The sequence below is a fragment of the Sphaerodactylus townsendi genome, linkage group LG03 (assembly GCF_021028975.2).
Source record: "Sphaerodactylus townsendi isolate TG3544 linkage group LG03, MPM_Stown_v2.3, whole genome shotgun sequence".
Classification (NCBI taxonomy): Eukaryota; Metazoa; Chordata; class Lepidosauria; order Squamata; family Sphaerodactylidae; genus Sphaerodactylus; species Sphaerodactylus townsendi.
Window position 1 is genome coordinate 166,400,077 of NC_059427.1, and position 22,137 is coordinate 166,422,213.

The 22,137-nt window shown below is 46.3% G+C and overlaps 1 long non-coding RNA gene across 1 annotated transcript; it reads left to right on the forward strand.

The window, feature by feature from the left end:
* Positions 1–2,294: 2,294 nt before the first annotated feature.
* Positions 2,295–15,218, forward strand: LOC125429886. Its single transcript, XR_007244061.1, has 4 exons — positions 2,295–2,306; positions 2,955–2,961; positions 8,837–8,839; positions 15,068–15,218. It is a non-coding gene; the product is annotated as an uncharacterized LOC125429886 (long non-coding RNA).
* Positions 15,219–22,137: the final 6,919 nt, after the last annotated feature.

Consider the following 22,137-nt stretch of genomic DNA (forward strand, 5'->3'; position numbering starts at 1 on the left):
ATCCCTGATCTAAGGCATGGGGAAGGTTGCAGGATCAGCGTTGCTTATTTACAGCAAAAGAGCATTCTACAGATCCATTTGGAAGAGCAGCTGGATCTCAGGGGATATTTTACCTTTCTGTTTCAGCAGCCAGGTAAAAAATCTCCCATTTTCTTCCATTACAGGCCCATTACGCACAGAACGCTTCCCGTACTGCTTCTCGCCCTGCAGGACCTTCACAGTAGGGTCACCCCACGTTTCCTTGTTTACATGAGGGGCCCACTGCCCACTGTACGGCTGGCATGGCTCTTGCCTCCCTTTTGGGTCGCTCCCCCAAGAATAAGATTGCCTTTCGGGGGGTGGTTTAAGCCCTTTAAATGCAATATCAATATTTGAAAGGGATCAACAGCCAGCGTTCCCCTAAAAAACCCCAACAGAATGGCAGCAGCCTGCATAATCTATAGATATAAAAAGCTAACAGTGTTTTTGTTGATGACAGTATACCTCAGTAACTGCTGGGCCAATTCCTCTGAAAATTCCCAGCCACTATAGTCAGCCAGGTGAGAGTGTTCTTAGATGTTCACATACCTGAAATTTCACACCTGGCACAGGTAAAACGCCTTTTTCCTGGCGCTCCCTGGTGAAGGACATGCAGCTGCCTGTGTGTAACTGTCACCCTTAGAATGTTCCTACAGCTTAGAATGTTCACTCAGATGGCCAGATATGAGCAGTGGAAACAAGCGGCTACATAGGCAGTAACTCAAGGGGAAGTGAAACACATACACACACACACACACGAGGGAGGGAGAGGGAGGGAGGGAGGGGTGGCATGCAAGGGAAGAGAGGGAGGGAGAGGAAAGGGACGGAGGGGGAGGCATGCAAGGGAAGAGAAGTGAGAGAGGGGAGACAGTGAGGGGTGGCATGCAAGGGAGGGGAGGAAGGGGGCCCAGCATCTTGATATGACCCACCCCCCCAACAGAGGAAAAGGGAAGGGAAGGAGGGGGAGGGGTGGCATGCAAGGGAAGAGAAGTGAGGGAGGGAAGAGAGTGAGGGGCGATATGCAAGGGACGGGAGGGAGCGGCCAGGCACCCTAGATTCCCTGAATATCATGCGGATTTACAGTTAAGAAAGTTCGGTAAGGCAATTACGCATTACTCAGGAGGTAAGCTTGGTACAGCAACTGTGACATACTTTTGAATGGCTATTGAGTCGCGCTTCTCAGAAGGTTTCCTCCAGAAGTGACACCCATCAAGCCATTCTCAACCAAAACTTTTAATTCCCATGGTGGTAAAGCGATCATGACCAGCCAGCCTACATGTGTGGGAGGGGTGCCTTTCCATTCCCCCCCAGGAATGCGGGCACACACATCAATGACATCGCACAGTATCAGGATGAGAGTTTGCATGAGCGACGCATCGCTGGCCCCCCTGCAATTGATTTGCTGCTACTGTTCCTTTTCCATTTCACCACAATAAGAAAGTTACAGCAACGCCCGGTAAGGCTGGGCCCCGCTATGAAATATCAATATATATAAGGGGAATATCAATATTATATTTAAAGAGCTAAGCTCTCTAATGGCAGTCTTTGGTCGTTTCCCCACTTACCTCGACCAAAGGTTACTTCGCGCTACTTCCAGCGCGTGTCATTTCTGGCGTGCTCCCGGGCTTCCCCACAACCCCGCTCTGCGCGGGGTCATCAAAAGGCATCGTTTTGAGGAGTGCCAGGAATGACGCACGCTGAGGGGGCGCGACAGCAGCAGTGTCGGGGCGGCTGTGTTGTCGCCGCCCCTGTAGTGGGGAGTGCCGGGGGACCCCGCGCTACTTGGGGAGAGTAGCGCGCAGCAGCAGGTAAGTGGGGAAACCACCTTCATTCTTGGCTTGGCTGGGCGAGTGACCCTGAAGTGGGGGCAGGTAAGCCACGCAAGCTGTGCAATGAGGTCCCTCCTTGCATGTAAACAAGGAAACGCAAGGAGGGCCCCCACTGTGAAGGCCCTGCAAGGCAAGGAGGGCTGAAAACAAAAACGCCAATCTTGACTTCGACGGGAAAGTGAACAGGAAGGAGCGAAACCCTGAAACGAGAGAAAACCTCAGAGTTTCTCCGCTCTCACTAACCGCTTCCAGGATCGGTGGCAGCGAAGTGTAAGCGAGTCTGTACAGAAATCTCTACTGCGAAGGAAATGTTCCCTCGCTGCGCAGCACAGCAGCAGTGTACAATTGGCCAAGCAATGATGAGACAGAGGAGGCAGAAGAAGAGTTGGTTTTTATACCCCAGGGAGCAGCAGTGGCGTAGGAGGTTAAGAGCTCATGTATCTAATCTGGAGGAACCGGGTTTGATTCTCCGCTCTGCCGTCGGAGCTGTGGAGGCTTATCTGGGGAATTCAGATTAGCCTGTGCACTCCCACACACGCCAGCTGGGTGACCTTGGGCCAGTCACAGCTTCTCGGAGCTCTCTCAGCCCCACCTACCTCACAGGGTGTTTGTTGTGAGGGGGGAAGGGAAAGGAGTTTGTAAGCCCCTTCAGCAGCTGCAATGACTATTTTAGGTTATCTAGAAATGTCTGAACAGGGTGAGGTGGGGGGATGTTGTGTTTGCTAGACTTTGAGCAAATGTAATGCCAAAGGAATGACACAATGAAGAAAAAAAAGACCTTTCTATATTTGAAATTAGGACATAGATATGTAGTAGATTAATTAATCTTAGAATTAAGTTTAAAGATAGATTGAAAGGGTTAAATACAAATGTATAAAGCACTTAAGAATGTAACAATACTATTGAAGTTGATCAAAGAACTTATCCATTAAGGAAGGATTAATGAATAATCAAAGGAAAATTACTCCTGAAGTACAGCAAGGAAGTCCTTTAATTTTGTTGTATAAAATGAGAGTTATAATGTTAGATATTTGCGTGGTATTGTAACCAAATCTATATATATAAAAATCTAACAGTGTGTTTGTCTCTGATGGTCTCCCTCAGAAGCTGCTGAGTCGCCCACAAATTTTCACAGGACGTCCCTCCCTGTTGCGGGCAGGTACTCAGACCTTCAAATCGCCAAAAGTCCATACCTGAGCCAGGTAAAACGTCTTTTTCCTGGAGCACCAGGCCATGAAGCTGTTTGTGTTCAACTGTCACTCTTAGAATGTTCGTGCAGCCTGTCTGTGGCCTGAGGCCTTGGTCTGCCCTTAGAATGTTCGCAGAGATGGGCAGAGATGAGCAGTGAAAACAGTAAATAGGTCATACTGGTAGTGAAACATATACACACTTTTGCTAGTCGTGTAGGAGACGCCGCGAGTGGGGTTCCCCTCACACGCAGGTGGAACTTTCACCTCTCTCTGTGCCTCACCCACTACTCAGCTACCACACAATACACATCCAGCTCATTCTCACACACCTCACTCTGCCCTCCCTCACATCCAACCACCACTTACCCACTTCCTCACCCATATTTGCCACAGCTCTCTTTTACTAAAAGTGAGCTGGAATTTGCCTTTTTCTTCTAAGAAAATCCGCGGGGTGGGGGTGAACCAACACTACTGGCTCCGCTTCTTTTGCACATGGCCCTTTAAGAACCCAGGGAGCTGGCCTCGATCTGAACACCTCACCACCCTGCCTCTGCTGCCTGACTGGGATAGCCTCCTTGCCCCAGTTCTGCCTTCCCCAAGCCAGGACTGTGCGTGTCAACCAGCCTCATGGACAGCGGGATTCGCACTCTGGACGGTTCCGCTGTGGAATGGGAAGGGTTACCTTATACTAAAAAAACAAGACAGCACCATATAACAATGTGCAAAGATCGACTTCTCCTCCATAAATCTGTCCAAGCCCCTTTTAAAGCTATCCAGGTTAGTGGCCATCACCACTTTCTGTGGCAGCATATTCCAAACACTAATCACATGTTGCGTGAAGAAGTGTTTCCTTTAATTAGTCCTAATTCTTCCCCCCAGCATTTTCAATGAATGCTCCCTGGTTCTAGTATGGTATAAGTTTTTGTTACATATCTGTGTAAACCACCTCTTCTTTTTAACATGTCAATACATTTTATTGAAAAAAGAAAAGGAAAAAAAAGACCATTTGCTAGAGCCAAACTCAAGTTACGAGCCTGAAGTCAAGAAGGTAATTTATAACTGTGCTTGCATTATGGTAAAATGAAGCTGTCATGCGCTTACTTCTTCCTACTGTCTTTCCTCCAAACAGCTCAAGATCATCACCTCCTCCACTTTAGTTGCCCAACAACCTTGCGAGGTAGATTCAGCTGGGAAACAGGGAACAGCCCAAGGAGTTCTAAACCCGCATCCCCCAGTTAATCCACATACATAGCTGTTCCAGCATCTCAGCCTGTGGAAGCCCTGCCCTTTCCGTGAATCTGTGTTGATTTCTCTTTAGAAGCCAGCAGCTGTTTTGACTGAAGCGAAACTTAAGTGGGCTAAGAAGCCTCAAGTCCAGGGGATGGAAGCAAAGTGTTTGGTTATATACTTCTCAAGTCCGGTTTGTTGAGCTTGGCTCTCGAGACAAAGTTGTTGTTATTAGAGCCAGCAGTAAAAATACATGAAATGCTAGAAATTTCATTAGAATAACAGAGAGGGCAGCAGCAACCAATTTTTTTAAAAAGCCACTGCCAATATAGAAGAGAAGAAGAAGAAGAAGAAGAAGAAGAAGAAGAAGAAGAAGAAGAAGAAGAAGAAGAAGAAGAAGAAGAAGAAGAAGAAGAAGAGTTTGGATTTATATCCCCCCTTTCTCTCCTGTAGGAGAATCAAAGGGGCTTACAATCTCCTTGCCCTTCCCCCCTCACAACAAACATCCTGTGAGGTAGGTGGGGCTGAGAGAGCTCCAAAGAACTGTGACTAGCCCAAGGTCACCCAGCTGGCTTGTGTGGGAGTGTAAAGGCTAATCTGAATTCCCCAGATAAGTCTCCACAGCTCAGTCAGCAGAGCGGGGAATCAAACCCAGTTTCTCCAGATTAGAATGCACCTACTCTTAACCACTACACCACTGCTGCTCCTGATCCTGATCCATAGACCCAGCACAAATCCAGAAAGCTTTTCTCACAAGAGGGGCCAAACCTCTTCGTGAGCTTGAATGCTAGCGTTATTATTATTAGATTTATTTTAATATCACAGCTGCCAGTTCTTTAGCTGGTTGTTGGCCTTTCCTTACAATTCGGGCCTCTCTTTGGATTCAAAAGCCCACAAGATCTTGACTTCATTTTCTGTGACTTTCTCCAGACAATATTCCCACCAGTTTTTTGCTGTGTTAATATTGTAATTCTTGCATAAATTCCATCATCTCAGCCACTGAGTTGTACCTGTGTACTCAGTCTGTGCAATCTTTTTGCAGCAGCTGAGTCTCAAGGACATAGGTAAGGGGGGGTTCTCGGGTTCAAACCCCCCCATTCATGTCCAAAGCTCCCCTCCCCCCGCTTGTGGGTTTTAAAAATATTTTAGTGTTTTTTCGGTTTTGGCCTGCAGGGGTGCATTGTTTGGGCTAGCAGCACCAAACTAACAGGGATTGTTTGGGGGACTCTCCTGATGATACTGCCCAGGTTTGGTGAGGTTTGGTTCAGGGGGTCCAAAGTTATAGACTCCCAAAGGGGGTGCCCCCATCCTCCATTGTTTCCAATGGGAGCTAATAGAAGATGGGGGCTACACCTTTGAGGGTCCATAACTTTGGACCCCCTGAACCAAACTTCACCAAACCTGGGTGGTATCATTAGGAGAGTCTCCTAAAAATACCCTGATAGTTTGGTGCTGCTAGCTTAACAATTGCACCCCTGACAGCAGGCACCCCCCAAATTTCCCCAGATTCTCCTTTTAAATCCACCCCCTTCGGCATGGATTTAAAGGGAGAATCTGAGGTCCTCAGTTTAGGTTAGAAGAAGAGTTTGGATTTATATCCCCCCTTTGTCTCCTGTAGGAGAATCAAAGCAGTTTACAATCTCCTTGCCCTTCCCCCCTCACAACAAACACCCTGTGAGGTGGGTGGGGCTGAGAGAGCTCCGAAAAGCTGTGACTAGCCCAAGGTCACCCAGCTGGCCTGTGTGGGAGTGCACAGGCTAATCCGAATTCCCCAGATAAGCCTCCACAGCTCATGCGGCAGAGCAGGGAATCAAACCCGGTTCCTCCAGATTAGAATGCACCTGCTCTTAACCACTATGCCACATTGAAAGTGATGCTGTTTCAGGGTGGGGGATAATCCACCCCAAAACAGCATCACTTTCAATGTTGTTTAACTGGGGACTCCAGATTCTCCCTTTAAGGTGGATTTAAAAGGAGAATTTGGGCTCTCTAGTTTAAACACCATTGGAAGTGATGCTGTTTGGGCTGGATTCCAACATCACAGCCGCTGCCGGGGGGGGGGGGGCTCAGATTTTGCACCAGGCTCCATTTTCCCTCTATGCCTCTGCCCAGAGGGGAGGGCAGAAGGAACTGCCGGCTGCCGGCTGCCGGCTGGGAGCCCAGCTGGTGGGGGGCAGGGGAGGGCAGGGCAGGGAAGTCTGCCATCCCGGCCTTGGAGAGCTGCTTTTATAAGTGCTAGGCTGGGGGCAGGGCTTGGGGAGGTGGGGGCAGGTGGGGGTGTGGCCCCACCCCGAACCCCCCCACAAAAATCTATACCTACGTCCCTGAGCTGAGAACATGATGTACAGTTTTGTTTACTTCCATGCACAATCTACACTTTGCATCATCTGAGGATTTTTCGATTCCGGACTTGATCGAATGAATGAATGAATGAATGAATGAATGAATGAATGAATGAATGAATGAATGAATGAATGAATGAATGGTCCAACAGCTTTCATTATCATCTCGGAGCAGTTTTCTGGCAAATCAAGTTGCTGATCATAAAGATAAGGGTCAGCCAATGATGACGGACATTAGTGTCACATATAATCAAAACAATGGATTAGCTATTTACCCACCAATCAGTTATTGTAGGGGTGAGCCCGCGAACCCAGCAGAACCGTAGAAAGAGCGCCTGGAATGCCGGTGCCAGCTACAGCCTTCTGGGTGCACATGCTCCCCCAACCCCCGTTCCCCCATGAGTCACAGGTCATGAACTACCCGACTCGCAGTCACCAGGTGTCCCAGACAAAGGGACAAAAGGGCTCTCGCCCTCAGGTGGGGATTAGACCCAGACGCGGACGCTTCCTCCTGCACGTAGCAGCCCGATGAGATCATGCATCACATGATGATCTCCCGCTCTCCCGCTCTCCCATCCATCCGACCCCTTTGCACGCCCACAATGAAACCCTAATAAAAGGTGTCGGGGACTAGCGCACGGCAGAGTTGCTAGGATCAGGGATCCCGCTTCCTGCTGCTGGCTCTCTCCACCAGATGATATCTCCGCGTCTCGCCTCTTCCTTGCGACCCCGCGGGCACGACTTCAAGCTATGCAGTGTATTTCACAATACAAATGTTAAATGGAGCATCAGCCACACCTGTAAGTTCCAGACATTTAAGAATGGCCTTGCTGGCTCCACCAAAAGTCCATTTAGGTAGGCATTCCTTTGGTGACCAGATGTTGGGGGCATAGGATGCTATTGCCTTCGTGCCTTCTTTGTGTATTCCCCAGGTGAATAGGGTTACTAGAACAATGTAGCTGCAAGGCAACACTTGCAATAATCTTAACATTGCATCTAACTGCAGCCGTCCAAATGACTCCAAGCAGCTCACCAAGAACGGGATAGTGCAATTAGGTGTAACCTCCAGGTGGGATCTGGGGATCCCCCAGAATTATAGCTCACCTCCAGACTACAGAGATCAGTTCCCCTAAAGAAAATTGATCCCCTGGAGGGTGCACTGTATAGCATTGTACCCCACTGGGAGCAGCAGTGGCGTAGTGGTTAAGAGCAGGTGCATTCTAATCTGGAGGAACCGGGTTTGATTCCCCGCTCTGCCGCTTGAGCTGTGGAGGCTTATCTGGGGAATTCAGATTAGCCTGTGCACTCCCACACACGCCAGCTGGGTGACCTTGGGCTAGTCACAGTTCTTTGGAGCTCTCTTGGCCCCACCCACCTCACAGGGTGTTTGTCGGGGTGGGGGGAAAGGAAAGGAGATTGTAAGCCCCTTTGAGTCGCTTTACAGGAGAGAAAGGGGGGTATAAATCCTCCTCCTCCTTCTTCTCGTCCTTCTCAGGTTCTCCTCCCAAATTTCCAGAAGTTCCCAAACCTGGAACTGGCAACCCTACTCCCCACCTGCCCACTGACCGGAAGAAGGGGGGGCTGACCTGGCAACCCTCAGTCCAATAAAACATCCTTTGCTCTTGCTCCGTGGCATCTGCTAGCCAAAAGTATATTGCCTAGGAACATGGAGGTTCCATTTTTACTGAACCCTTTTCAGCACAATTCATTTAACGTGTTGAGGCAGGAAATGGAATGTTTCCTCCGTGGAGTTCCGTATTGTTTTTATCCCCCAATGTTTTGTTTCCGGTCTCAAAAGGTTCTAAATGAATCCCCTTTTAAAACGATCCTCTGGCTAAAACATTTTGAAAATGTCTTCAGTGGCTGTGTGATCTATTAGCTAAATTTCCCATGCTTCTCTGCTTCCCTAAATTTCCTCCTCGGTGCCATCTTCTGAGCTCACTCAGTTTCCCCTTGCCTGTTTATTTGCGGCATTTCTCGGGGGGGGGGGGTATTGGGGGGGCAATCTTCGAAGCATGGAATATACAAGGAGTATAAAATGCAGGATGAGACTATGAAGCATTGAAGCATTGTGTTGTCAAAGGCTTTCATGGCCGGATTCAACTGGTTCTGGAGGGTTTTCCGGGCTGTGTGGCCGTGCTCTGGTAGATGTTGTTCCTAACGTTTCGCCTGCCTCTGTGGCTGGCATCATCAGAGGTGTATCACAGAGGGAAGCCACAGTGTGACACAGTGTGTAATAGACTTTTCTCTGTGATACACCTCTGAAGATGCCAGCCACAGATGCAGGCAAAATGTTAGGAACAAAATCCACCAGACCACGGCCACACAGCCTGGAAAACCCTCCAGAACCCTTGAAGCATTGATTCAGCAAAGAACTTTTAAAAAGGAAAAATCATGTAATGGCAGTCAGAAATAGTTTCAAGGGGGTGAGTGCGGACAAAATGGAGGGACTGAAAACGCTTTACAAATATTTTGGGAGATTTGTGTGGAAGGGGTCATTGTGTTAGCAAATGGCCATTAATACTCCCATAGAATCCAGCTAGTATTAGAGTCAGCCTTTAGAATCATCACACAGGTACTTGGATTGGGCATAGCATCTTTGAAAGGAAATAACAAAGAAAAGCTGAAGACAGACATGACAATTTTAGACCCGTAGCTCTGCTGCCTGAGCTGTGGAGGCTTATCTGGGGAATTCAGATTAGCCTGTGCACTCCCACACACGCCAGCTGGGTGACCTTGGGCTAGTCACAGTTCTTCTGAGATCTCTCAGCCCCACCCACCTCGCAGGGTGTTTGCTGTGAGGGGGGAAGGGCAAGGAGATTGTAAGCCCCTTTGAGTCTCCTACAGGAGAGAAAGGGGGGATATAAATCCAAACTCCTCCTCCTCCTCCTCCTCCTCCTCCTCCTCCTCTTCTTCTTCTTCTTCTTCTTCTTCTTCTTCCACATTTATTAGAAAGGGATATTTTTCTCTCCAAGTCAAGTTTTGAAAAGAAAAAAACACACAATGGTCGATTCCTGGTGGTCAATTAAGCGCGTGATACTCACGCAAAATAACCAGGTTTCCTGCAGAACTCTCCACTGCCTGATCGCCGAACATGCTTTCATCCCAGTTCTGGCGGTCCCCGGCAGCACGTGTTATTTCAGAATCTGGAAGAAAGTAGACCTTTTGAAAAATGCCGTGATGAATCTGGATCGGAGGGGAGCAGTGGGGAGTATCGGGTGTTTGAATCTCCCGCCCTTGGGAGTGACATGGAGTCTCCCACCCAATCAGGATGCAGTGGACTGTGCGCGATGCACGCGCAGCCCTTTTTTTTTACTTCTCGCACCCGAGATCTATGTGATTACGTGGATACAAACAACAGAGGGACGGTTTGGGTTGTTAAAAAACATATACGGCAATATGAGCCCTTCGGGGGTAGGGCGGTCTAATAAATCGAATAAATAATAATAAAATAATACAAATCACATCCACATGGATGTGACGGTTTGTTTGTTTAAAGAATAAACGCTCATTTCTTTGTGTCGGTTGGTCAGTCTCCCACACACGCCAGCTGGGTGACCTTGGGCTAGTCACAGCTTCTCAGAGCTCTCTCAGCCCCACCTACCTCACAGGGTATTTGTTGTGAGGGGGGAAGGGCAAGGAGATTGTAAGCCCCTTTTAATCTCCTGCAGGAGAGAAAGGGGGGATATAAATCCAAACTCTTCCTCCTCCTCCTCCTCCACATGCTCGAACAGATGTGGCTCCAACAAGAGAAAATAAAAAATTTCCCACCCAGCAGCAGCAGCAGCCAATCAGGATAGCCCCTGAGCGGAACGAGCGTTCAAGTGGGGAATTTTCTCCGTGAGGAATCACCAGATAATTCTGTATGTTTGTGGCACCGTCACAAACAGAAAGTTCTATTACAGAACTACTGAAAAGAAACTACAGAAAAGACTTCCGAACGTTGATCTCTTGGTTCCCCAAATATTCTGAGCCATTTTACAGCAGCCTTCTAAAATGGTGTAATGGGGGGGGGGGGGGGAGTTGTTAAAATATGAAATAAATGTCCAGCTTCATCTTTTCATCTTTAAAAAAAAGCAGACATTCTACATGATAGACAAGAGAAAGAACAACCAAAACTGCAGTCCTGTACTTGTTTGACAACAATTGTATTATAGCAAAGCTGGATTAGCACAACAGATGAAGAACTGCCAACAGATGAAAAACTGCCAGTCATCTCCAGATTAGACTATTGTAACTCGCTCTACGCGGGCCTTCCCTTGCGTTTGATTCGGAAGTTAAAGCTGGTCCAAAATGCAGCTGCGCGTTTGCTCATAGGTAATGCCACCTGGGATCATATCCAACCTGTGCTACGCCAGCTGCATTGGCTCCCAGTGGAGTTCCGAATCATCTTCAAGGTGCTGGTGTTGACCTTTAAGGCCTTACGCAGCCTGGGACCTTCGTATCTTCGGGACCGCATCACCCCACATGTCCCAACACGGCCTCTTCGTTCAGCAGAGGCCAATTTACTAGTGGTCCCTGGCCCCTCGATGATAATGGTTGGCCTCTACGTGGGCCAGGGCCTTTACAGCCCTGGCCCCAGCCTGGTGGAACGCTCTTCCACCAGCTGTCCGGGCCCCGCGGGACCTTACAGAATTCCGCCGGGCCTGTAAGACGGAGCTGTTCCGCCGGGCCTTTGGAAGTACCAGCCGTTGATGGTGCCTCCCGTGGCCTTTACATCTGTGCCTCTGCCATCTCGGGATTTGCTGCCCTTCCCTCTCTGAAAGAGGGTGAAATTAGATTGTCGGACGCCATCTTACAAATTAATTTAATTATTCTTTTTAGTCCTTTATCTACTGCTGCTTTTAAAGGTTTTAACTGTTTTTATCTGTATACAATGGTTATCGTGTTGTACACCGCCCAGAGCCCCTAGGGGATGGGGCGGTCTAAAAATCTGAAAAATAAATAAATAAATAAATAAATTACCTTTCAATGTTCTGCCTGTCTTTACCCAAAGAGCCAGTTTCTACGTATAATATTTCCCTCCACACAAAAAAGCACATTGAAGAATCTACTGGGAGACTATTAAAATCTCTGTCAAAATGAAAAAAAAAGTATATTGTATTGCACGTGTGGATTTTTTTAAGGGAAGATCCAAGAATGAGAGTTGGCACAAACTCCGTCTCCAGCTTCAAAACCTTCCCTTAAAAAAATGCATGTGGATTTCACATTCCAGTGTAACCTTTTCCACATGCATTCTTCAACGGAGGCAGAAGACCATATCAAACTGGGCCCAGTTCTCCAAAATATCCCAAACAAGTTCTATGAACTTGCATCCAGGGGTAAAATCCTGATCAGCAAATCTAGGAGATAAAAGTGAGTAGGAAAACCACGGGTCAGAGCGTCAAACAATGCCATTGTGTTCCTTGCGTTTAGTCACTTCGGGTTCCCTCTCCCTTTTAAGAATGCAACCTCAGAGTTATTGGCAAAGACCACACGCAGAGGTGTGTATTTATGAATTCATGACCTCCAACAGACACAGCTATTGTTTACCATTCTGCAGGAGAGCCAGAAAGAGCTATAATGTGATAATAATAGTGGAAGCCTCCTAACATGTAGATTTCTGGTGTGTCAGCAAAAAGTCCGCAAGAGTTCTGCAGCTGGCATTGGCATGTGAGTGCGCTGCGAAGGGAGGTTACGTACTATGGGATTTGCAGCTGCATAGAGGCTCCAGTGGTGGTGGTGGGGGGGGAAGGCTATGGGGAATGTAGCTCAAAACTGAGGGAAAAAGGGACCACAGAGAAACAAGAAACAGATTTCTCCTGGGATGCATTTCTCAGATATTTTCTGTACAGCAGGGGACCCACTGTGCAGACAGATTAGATGAGGCCTGAAAGGAATTGTATTTTTTTTTAGCCACTGAAAGGAGGTGGACGGGGGTGGGGGGTGAGGCTTGGGGTTGCCAACCTCCAGGTGAGGCGTGGGGATCTCTCAGAATTACGGTTAATGTCCAGACAAGAGAGATCTGTTCACCTGGAGAAAATGGCTGTTGGAAGGGCAGACACCACCTATTATACCCACTGAGGTCCCTCCCCAAATACCATCCACTCCTGGCTCACCCCTTCCCAAATCTCCAGGAATTTCCCAAAGGAATTGGCAACCCTAATTTGTGGCTGTATTTTTCCCCTGCAAGGGCTATAAGGAGGGGCAGGGAGAGGACGACATTTTCAGTCAAGGAAACACCATGAAGAAAAGAGTTAAACCTGTCCCTTTCCCAGCGTTGCAGCCCTGATCCGTACAGAGTCCTATCTTCGGCAGATTTGTAGAGGGCTAAAAGTTTGCGTGGGGCCTTTCCCCACTCACCATATGCTGCGGGTTACCCCGTGAAAAGACCCAGGGATCCTCTGTGCTCCCCATCGCACCAGCGGCCACAGCGCAGCCGCCCCGAATCTGCTGCTCTCCCACCTCCTTAGCGCATGCCAAATTAGCTCCTCTTAAAACAGCAACTTTTCTCAAAACGCCGCACTTGCCGCGGGGTGGTGGGGAACTTCGGCATGTTTGCGCGAAGTTGATTCTGTGACGTGCAGCCTTCCGACCAATCAGGCAACAGGCTTCCCCATTTTTTAAGGAAGTTGAGACATGTGCACAGGGCGACGTTCCAACATTGCTTTTACTGCTCAAGCTCCACAGCTTTGCACCAGCCATTCACGGCAGAGTGCGGCTGAGCGCGCGGGCTTGGCTTTTAAAGTGAAAACTGGGTTGCGGGGAACATAGGCAGTGGAAAATGAAACGTTTTGATGATGTGTACACAAGAACACATGTCGATGATGTGTACACAGATGCAGGCGAAACGTCAGGAGAGAATGCTGCTAGAACACGGCCATACAGCCCGGAAACCACACAGCACCCCAGTTCTTCAAGTACATCAAAAGCAGGAAGCCAGCAAGGGAAGCGGTAGGCCCATTGGATGACAAAGGAACAAAGGGTATGCTAAAAGATGACAGGGAGATTGAAGAGAAGCTAAATGAATTCTTTGCATCTGTCTTCACCCAAGAGGAGGTGAGGAAAATTCCTGCACCTGAACCAAGCTTCTTAGGAGGCAAATTCGAGGAACTAGCAAAGATAGTGGTAGACAAGGAAGAAGTTCTGGCAGCCATTGATAAACTAAATGCTACCAAATCCCCTGGCCCAGATTGCATTCACCCAAGAGTTCTTAAAGAGCTCAAGCATGAAATTGCTGATCTTCTCACTTTAATATGCAACTTATCCCTGAAATCAGGCTCCATCCCTGAAGACTGGAAGATGGCCAATGTCACACCAATCTTTAAGAAAGGCTCTAGGGGGGACCCGGGAAATTACAGGCCAGTCAGTTTGACATCTGTTCCTGGTAAATTAGTAGAATCTATCATTAAAGATAAAATTATAAAACATGTAGAAAAGCAAGACCTGCTGAGGAAGAGTCAGCATGGCTTTTGCAGAGGCAAATCCTGTCTTACAAACTTACTAGAGTTCTTTGAGGGTGTAAACAGGCATGTGGATAAGGGGGAACCAGTGGACATTGTCTACTTGGATTTCCAAAAGGCTTTTGACAAAGTTCCTCACCAGAGACTGTTGAGAAAACTCAACAATGAAGGAATAAGAGGGGAAGTCCTCCTATGGATTAAAAACTGGTTGAGGAACAGGAAGCAAAGAGTGGGTGTAAATGGGAAGTTCTCACAATGGAGAGATGTAGGGAGTGGTGTCCCCCAGGGATCCGTTTTGGGACCAGTGCTCTTTAACCTATTCATAAATGACCTGGAAGTAGGGATGGGTAGCATGGTAGCCAAGGTTGCAGATGATACCAAATTATGTAGGGTGGTGAGAACCGCAAAGGATTGCGAAGAGCTCCAAGCGGACCTTGATAAATTAGGTGAGTAGACTAAGAAATGGCAAATGCAGTTCAATGTAGCAAAATGCAGAGTGATGCACATAGGGGTAAAAAATCCAAACTTCACATACATGCTACAAGGGTCAGTGATATCAGTCACAGACCAGGAAAGGGATTTGGCATCTTAGTTGATAGTTCCATAGGAATGTCAACTCAATGCATGGCAGCTGTGAAAAAGGCAAACTCTATGCTGGGATAATTAGGAAAGGAATTGATAAAAAAACTGCAAGGATTGTCATGCCCTTATATAAAGCCGTGGTGCGACCGCACTTGGAGTACTGTGTTCAGTTCTGGTTGCCACATCTCAAAAAGGATATTGAAGAGATAGAAAAAGTGCAGAGAAGGGCAACGAGGATGATTGAAGGACTGGAGCACCTTCCTTATGAGGAGAGGCTGCAGCGTTTGGGACTCTTTTGTTTGGAGAGGAGACGGCTGAGGGGGGATTGAAGTCTATAAAATTATGCATGGGGTATTGAGGGGTCCTGCCATCCCCCCCCCATGGGGGTAGGTTTTAAATTGGGGTCGGACGCCTTTATTTACTGTCATTTACTGAAGGGTGCCCCCTTCCCTGTTTGGCCCTCGCCCGACCCGGACAACTGGGTCATTGTCATCCAACGAGGCCACCATGCCTCCCCTGGGGGGTGGGGAGGGAATTTTAAAATTAAGATGTTGGGCCCATTTATATTTTTACTCCTCTGATAATTGTTGTTAACTGTTGCTGCTTTTAATGTTTTTATTTACCTTGTATTATTGCTTTTACCTGTTGTACACCGCCCGGAGCCCTTCAGGGATGGGGCGGTATAAAAGCTTTAAAAATAAATAAAAATAAATAAAATAAATAAAATGTTGACAGAGAGAAATTGTTCTCTCTTTCTCACAACACTAGAACCAGGGGGCATTCATTGAAAATGCTGGGGGGGGGGGGAATTAGGACTAATAAAAGGAAACACTTCTTCACGCAATGTGCGATTGGCGTTTGGAATATGCTGCCACAGGAGGTGGTGATGGCCACTAACCTGTATAGCTTTAAAAAGGGCTTGGACAGATTTATGGAGGAGAAGTCGATTTATGGCTACCAATCTTGATCCTCCTTGATCTCAGATTGCAAATGTCTTAGCAGACCAGGTGCTCAGGAGCAGCAGCAGCAGCAGGCCATTGCTTTCACCTCCTGCATGTGAGCTCCCAAAGGCACCTGGTGGGCCACTGTGAGTAGCAGAGAGCTGGACTAGATGGACTCTGGTCTGATCCAGCAGGCTAGTTCTTATGTTCTTATGATTGATGCCAGGATAATCATAGGAACCTAAATTCTCCAATTAGCTTCCTGTCTTGGAACATTGCTGGATGGAGAAATAAAACTGCCACTCTGGATTTCACAAACTTTCTCAAGGATTTCAAGATCATTATGCTCCAAGAGACGTGGTCAGACTCTCAAATATATATGAATGGTTTTCTTTCTTTTTACCTCCCAGCCTTTAAAAACCACATAAAAGGCAGGTGTCAAGCTGGCCTTGCCATTCTGATAGACAAGGCTTTGGAACTGTCTATTACCGCACTACCTTCTTGCGATACCGTATCCCAGTCCTTGCTCTTAAACGGACCTCTATGCTCACTGTTGCTGATCAATATATATCTTCTTCCTTGCTCTAATAGATCTACCCTCAATGCGCTCTGGGCTCAACACACCCTTTCCCTCCAGGGACTTATTTCTGTGCATCCTTCTGTGGACATAATCATTGCTGGCGACTTCAATGCTAGAATAGGAAGCAATGAATTCAACATCTGTGCCACCTTTAAACCTGACAGTGATTATTTGCCCTCTTATCTCTCCTTGGCCAGGAGCTCCAAGGACAATACAATCAACAAGGCTGGCCTTCTTTTTTTTTCAGTTTTGTTTACAATCCAATTTGATCTATTTAAATGGTCTTCTTCCGTATAAAAGCTCAGGAGACTTTACCTTCATTTCACCTAGGGGCTGTAGTGTTATTGATTATATCCTTATTTCTCTCCACCTTATGGATTGTGTATCAGACTTTCAAATTCAACATAACTATTTAAGCGATCATCTTCCCTTGTGTCTAACATTAACCACTAATATACATCCTTCTTTGCATAACTCCTCCTTGGACAATCCTATACTGGCAATGAAATGGTGTGACACCTTAGTTGCCAAAATCCAGGATTTCCTTTCCCCAAAATCTACACTTGAGTTACAATCTATTTTTTGGACTACAGATCTCTTTGAGGAATTTGTCAACACAACTAGACTCAGATTTGGAACTCCTCCTCCTGCGAATTGCACCCATCCTAGAAAAGACAACAAGATTATACTTACTGATGAATGTTACAGTCTTAAGTGTAAGCTGAGAGAAATTTATTTAATCTCTAAGGATTCAAAATATACTGATCTCCCACAAGATTATTTCCATACTCAGAGCTTGCTTCGCGCCCAGCTCAGGCAATGTAAGATTACAACTATTAACAACAGCTGGGATTCCCTGATCAGGGCAACAAACGAGAAAGACTCTAAGAAATTCTGGTCAATTATCTCTGGTGACTCTTCCCCAATTGGCAATTTCTCCACAAATATCTCTACTGATGTATGGCATCAATATTTCACTGACATCTTCTATGCTGTGCCTTTAGACACATATTCCAATGAGGACTTACAACTCGAAAGTTTCCCTGAATGGTTGCCTGTTACCACTTCCAAGACCAGAAGGTTGGTTGAACAAACAAATAGGTATAAGGCCCCCGGCCTGGACTCCCTCCCTCCTGAGCTTTATAAGTCCTTTAAAGATTGGTGGCCACCTGTTTTGGCCTCTCTTTTTACCAATATAGACAAAACTGGAAACATTCCTCTTTCTTGGACTAGAGCGATAATAATTCCAACCTTTAAGAGAGGAGATGCAACCCAGCCTGCCAATTACAGACCAATAAGCCTCCTGGATATTTCAGGAAAGCTGTATGCTAAGCACTTACTAGAGAAACTCTCCTCCTGGATTTCTAAGAACAAAATCATCGGTCCAGAGCGGATAGGCTTCACCTCTGGCAAATCTATGCTTGATCACTGCTTGGTTTTGAATACCCTGCCAAGTATTCTTGTCACAAGAACTCCAAGCTCTACACTGCTTTTTTGGAGCTTAAAGGAGCCTTTGATTCTATACCCAGAAACCTCCTCTGGAGGAAGTTGTGGTCTCTGAGTGCTGTTGGCAGACTAATCACTCTAGTTAAAGCTTTACATACAAACACATCCTGTTAGGTCAAATGTAATCATCTAGGCCATCTCACCCCTCCAATACCAACTAACAAAGGGGAGAAACAAGGGTGTGTTCTTGCACCAACATTATTTAATCTCTACCTGCATGACTTGCCTGCTGCTCTTTTAGCTCTTGATGCTCATGTGCCATCTCTAGGGACTTCCAAAATGCCTATCTTACTTTATGCAGACGACGCGATTCTACTTTCACGCTCTCAAGTAAGTTTAATACGTCTACTCAAGTGTTGCCAAGATTATTACGACGACAACAAATTAGTCCTAAACTATTCTAAATCCAAAGTCTTAGTTTTCTCAAACCCACGGCCCCTCCTCAAATAATCTCTCAACAACCACTGTTTGGAGCAAGTGAAAACTTTCAAATACTTAGGGCTTAATTACCATCATAAGGCTGACTGGACACAACATAGGAATAGAGCATTAGTACTGAGTAAAACCACTAGCAATGCTATCCTTCGCTTCTTCTACAAGGGACACAGATATATTCCAGAGGTTATAAAGATCTTTAACGCCAAAATCTGTCAACAGCTCCTTTACGGTATCCCACTATGGATTCAAGCATGAAACATCAAAATTGAGCAAATTCAGTCTAGGTTCCTATACAGAATCTTTGGAATCCCCCATTTTGTGACCTATGCCATTTTGTGCTTAGAAGCAGGCCAGCATTTGATGGAAACTAGAGTTTCAGCCAGATAATCGCTTTAAAAGGGGATTAATCTAAAACTTGTTGAGCCTGAAAATAAAATGTAAAACCATGTGAAATTCCATAGAGGAAATGTTTTATTTCCTGCCTTAAATCATTTTAAATGTATGGTGCAGAAAAGCCACCTAGTTTGAATCCCCCATTCTTCCATGAACATTTGCTGGCCAATCTTGGGCTTGTCACTTCTAGAGTGACTGACCCCTCAGAGTTGTTGTGAGAACAAGATGAAGGAGAGGAGAATAAAGTAAACCACTTTGTGTCCTCAATGGAGGGAAAAGTGGAATGTAAATTAAATAAGTAAATAAATAAATAAAAATAATGACCAAGTTGGGAGGGGGCTGTGGGGATCAATGACATAGGAATTCTGTACAGTTACATAGTGGTATTTAAATGATTTTTCAACAAAAGTTAAAGAAAAACAGATCTGTTGTTGGTGAAACTTTGCATGGCTCTCTCTAGAGAAAAAAAAAACCCCAGAGCAATCATCTCAAGAAATACACTGGTGACAATCAGCAGCCTGTTTATACACTCACATCTCTCTCTTTGCAGATGAATCGTCAGCATTTGGCACTCGAGGAGAGGTTAGATCCTATGCCAAGTCAGCCAGGCTCATAAACATCCACGTGTTTTCATCATTGATTGGCCTGGACATGAGCGAGAGCCATCACATAACATTAATAGGGATCTAAAAATACCTGCAGGGCAGAGCCCGTAGCACACAGTCATAAGTCGCAGTGTTTCTCAAAGATGATACTAAATCCAAGGTCTGTCCCTTGGCGGCTGCTTCTCAGTTCTTTGAGTACCAATTTGTTTTCTTAAAACACTGTTATACTAATAAAGTTCCAAGACTTGATACTGGGATGTATCAGCAGTGGCATAGCAGCAGTGGCGTAGGAGGTTAAGAGCTCGTGTATCTAATCTGGAGGAACTGGGTTTGATTCCCAGCTCTGCCACCTGAGCTGAGGAGGCTTATCTGGGGAATTCAGATTAGCCTGTGCACTCCCACACACGCCAGCTGGGTGACCTTGGGCTAGTCCAGGGGTAGGGAACCTGCGGCTCTCCAGATGTTCAGGAACTACAATTCCCATCAGCCCCTACCAGCATGACCAATTGGTCATGCTGATAGAGGCTAATGGGAATTGTAGTTCCTGAACATCTGGAGAGCCGCAGGTTCCCTACCCCTGGGCTAGTCACAGCTTCTCAGAGCTCTCTCAGCCCCACCTACCTCACAGGGTGTTTGTTGTGAGGGGGGAAGGGCAAGGAGATTGTAAGCCCCTTTGAGTCTCCTGCAGGAGAGAGAGGGGGGATATAAATCCAAACTCCTCTTCATCCTGCTCGAAGAGACTGGTTTCCCTTTATCCCCACAGAAATTGTGCTCCTCAGGGAGTATAGAAGTAATCCAGCTAATTCTGTGACCAGAGAAGCCTGCCATTTTGCATCCCCAGTCTTGGTACAGGTTGCCATCTTCCAGGTAGTAGTCATTGCAAGTTCGGAAGAGAAGGACAACATGCCACCATGTGCACCAGCTACGAGCCAGCATTTCTCCAGCACCATGTGATTTCTTCGACACCCTCCGAGTGGCTAGGATCCAAAGAACTGCTGAGGTTCACACAAGGCCACTGCTGTTTACTTGTATTTTACCTTTCAAGCAGCTGACCCTCACAGCAGCGCAAAGGAGGGGGAAGGGCGTCACTGAATAGGCAGCCAGACTTTGGGATTCGTTCCATTGCAACAGAAGTGAAAATGACGAAGTATTTTGACAAAGGCCCCTTCCGCACATGCAGAATAATGCACTTTCAATCCACTTTCAATGCACACAGGCCCCTTCGGCACATGCAGAATAATGCACTTTCAATCCACTTTCGCAATTGTTTGCAAGTGGGTTTTGCTATTCTGCACAGTAAAATCCAGCTGCAAAGTGCATTGGAAGTGGATTGAAAGTGCATTATTCTGCATGTGCCAAAGGGGTCACAGAAGCTGGATTTAACTGTGTGGAATAGCAAAATCCACTTTCAAACAAAGTGTCCACAGCAGCAGCAAATCCGTTCAAGGGGAAATGTTCACTCCTACAATCTTGACAATTGTAAGATTCCAGTGAGTCATCATATGGGAACAGCTGGATCTGACAGATTTCAGTTGCCTCCCCCTGCCTGTCAAAGATGCTATTTGCCCTGTAGGTTTGCAGGGAGGGGGATAAAAAAAACAACCAGGTTGTGTCTATGTCCCTTACCCTGCAAATACCTTGAGAAGGTCGGACTATGACTGGGAGGAAGAGTATGGGAAAGAGTTCTTTCATCTGCACTACAGTTTCAATCCGGATCTGGGCTCCTTAAAACAAACTCGCAGAGTATTCCTTCAAAAATATATTAATGTCACCTCTAGTTTGATCCTTAAACAATGTGCTCCTTGCGGCAAGATCTTAGCTTTGCCTCTCTACAACACTCGAAATGTCGGTAAAACAACAGAAACAATATATGAGCGCCTGCAAAAAGTGGTTTATACAATAGCTCTGCTCCCTTTTTACTATAGAGCAGTGGTTCTCAACCTGTGGGTTGGGACCCCTTTGGAGGTCAAACGACCCTTTACAGAGGTCGCCTAAGAATATCTGTATCAGTGTTCTCCATCTGTAAAATGGATGGGTTGGGGGTCACCACAATATGAGGAACTGTATTAAAGGGTCGCAGCATTAGGAAGGTTGAGAACCACTGCTATAGAGGAAATACATCATTATTTTAACTTTAAAAATTGGATTCTATTTTGACTTCTGTATGCTAAGTGAAAGTTGTTGTTGTTGTTGTTGTTTTAAAAAAGATCTGTAATCTTCTCTTTCGCAAAGATTCACAGGACTTGTGAATTGTTAGCTGCAGGTTTCCAGATATATCCACCTGTCAAATCAACATTCAATTTCCCAATCCAATCCAATCCACGGCCTTTATTTGCATTTAGCTCAATTTCCCATATTTTTAATATCTGTCCAAATTTTCAGACTGTCATTTTTCTTTTGGTCCATGCAGGTATTTTCTCTATATTCTGCCCTCCCCCACCAAGTTGACTCTGGGCAGACCACAACAAAAAGACATAACAAAAGGACATTGACAATATTATGTACAGTAAAAATAAGGCACGTTAAATAAAAACATTCATACAACTTTTCTCAACTGTAAGGAGTCTCAAAGCAGCTTACAGACTCCTTCCCATCCTCTCCCCACAACAGACACCTTGTGAGGTAGGTGAGAGAGTTCTGAGAGAATTGTGACTAGCCCAAGATCACCCAGAAGACTTCATCTGTAAGAGAGGGGAAACAAACCTGATTCACCAGATTGATTAGAGTCCGCTGCTCATGTGGAAGAGCAGGGAATCAAACCTGGTTCTCCAGATTAGAGTCCACCGCTCTTAACCACTTCACCAAGCTGGGGCCCCTAGTTGAGGAACCTCTGTGTGAATAAATGTTTTGCACTGTGCTAATTGCAGTTCTACCTTGCCTCAGTTGCAGCCATTTAGCAAATGAATAACACACAATTTCCTGTGCTAAGAAGAATGAGAATGTATAAAACAGTAATTAAAACTGTGTGTTCTACATACTTGTTTGTGGTTGGCGGGGGGAAATGAAATTTCACTCCCTGAGAATTTAGTAGAATAGCTCCTTCT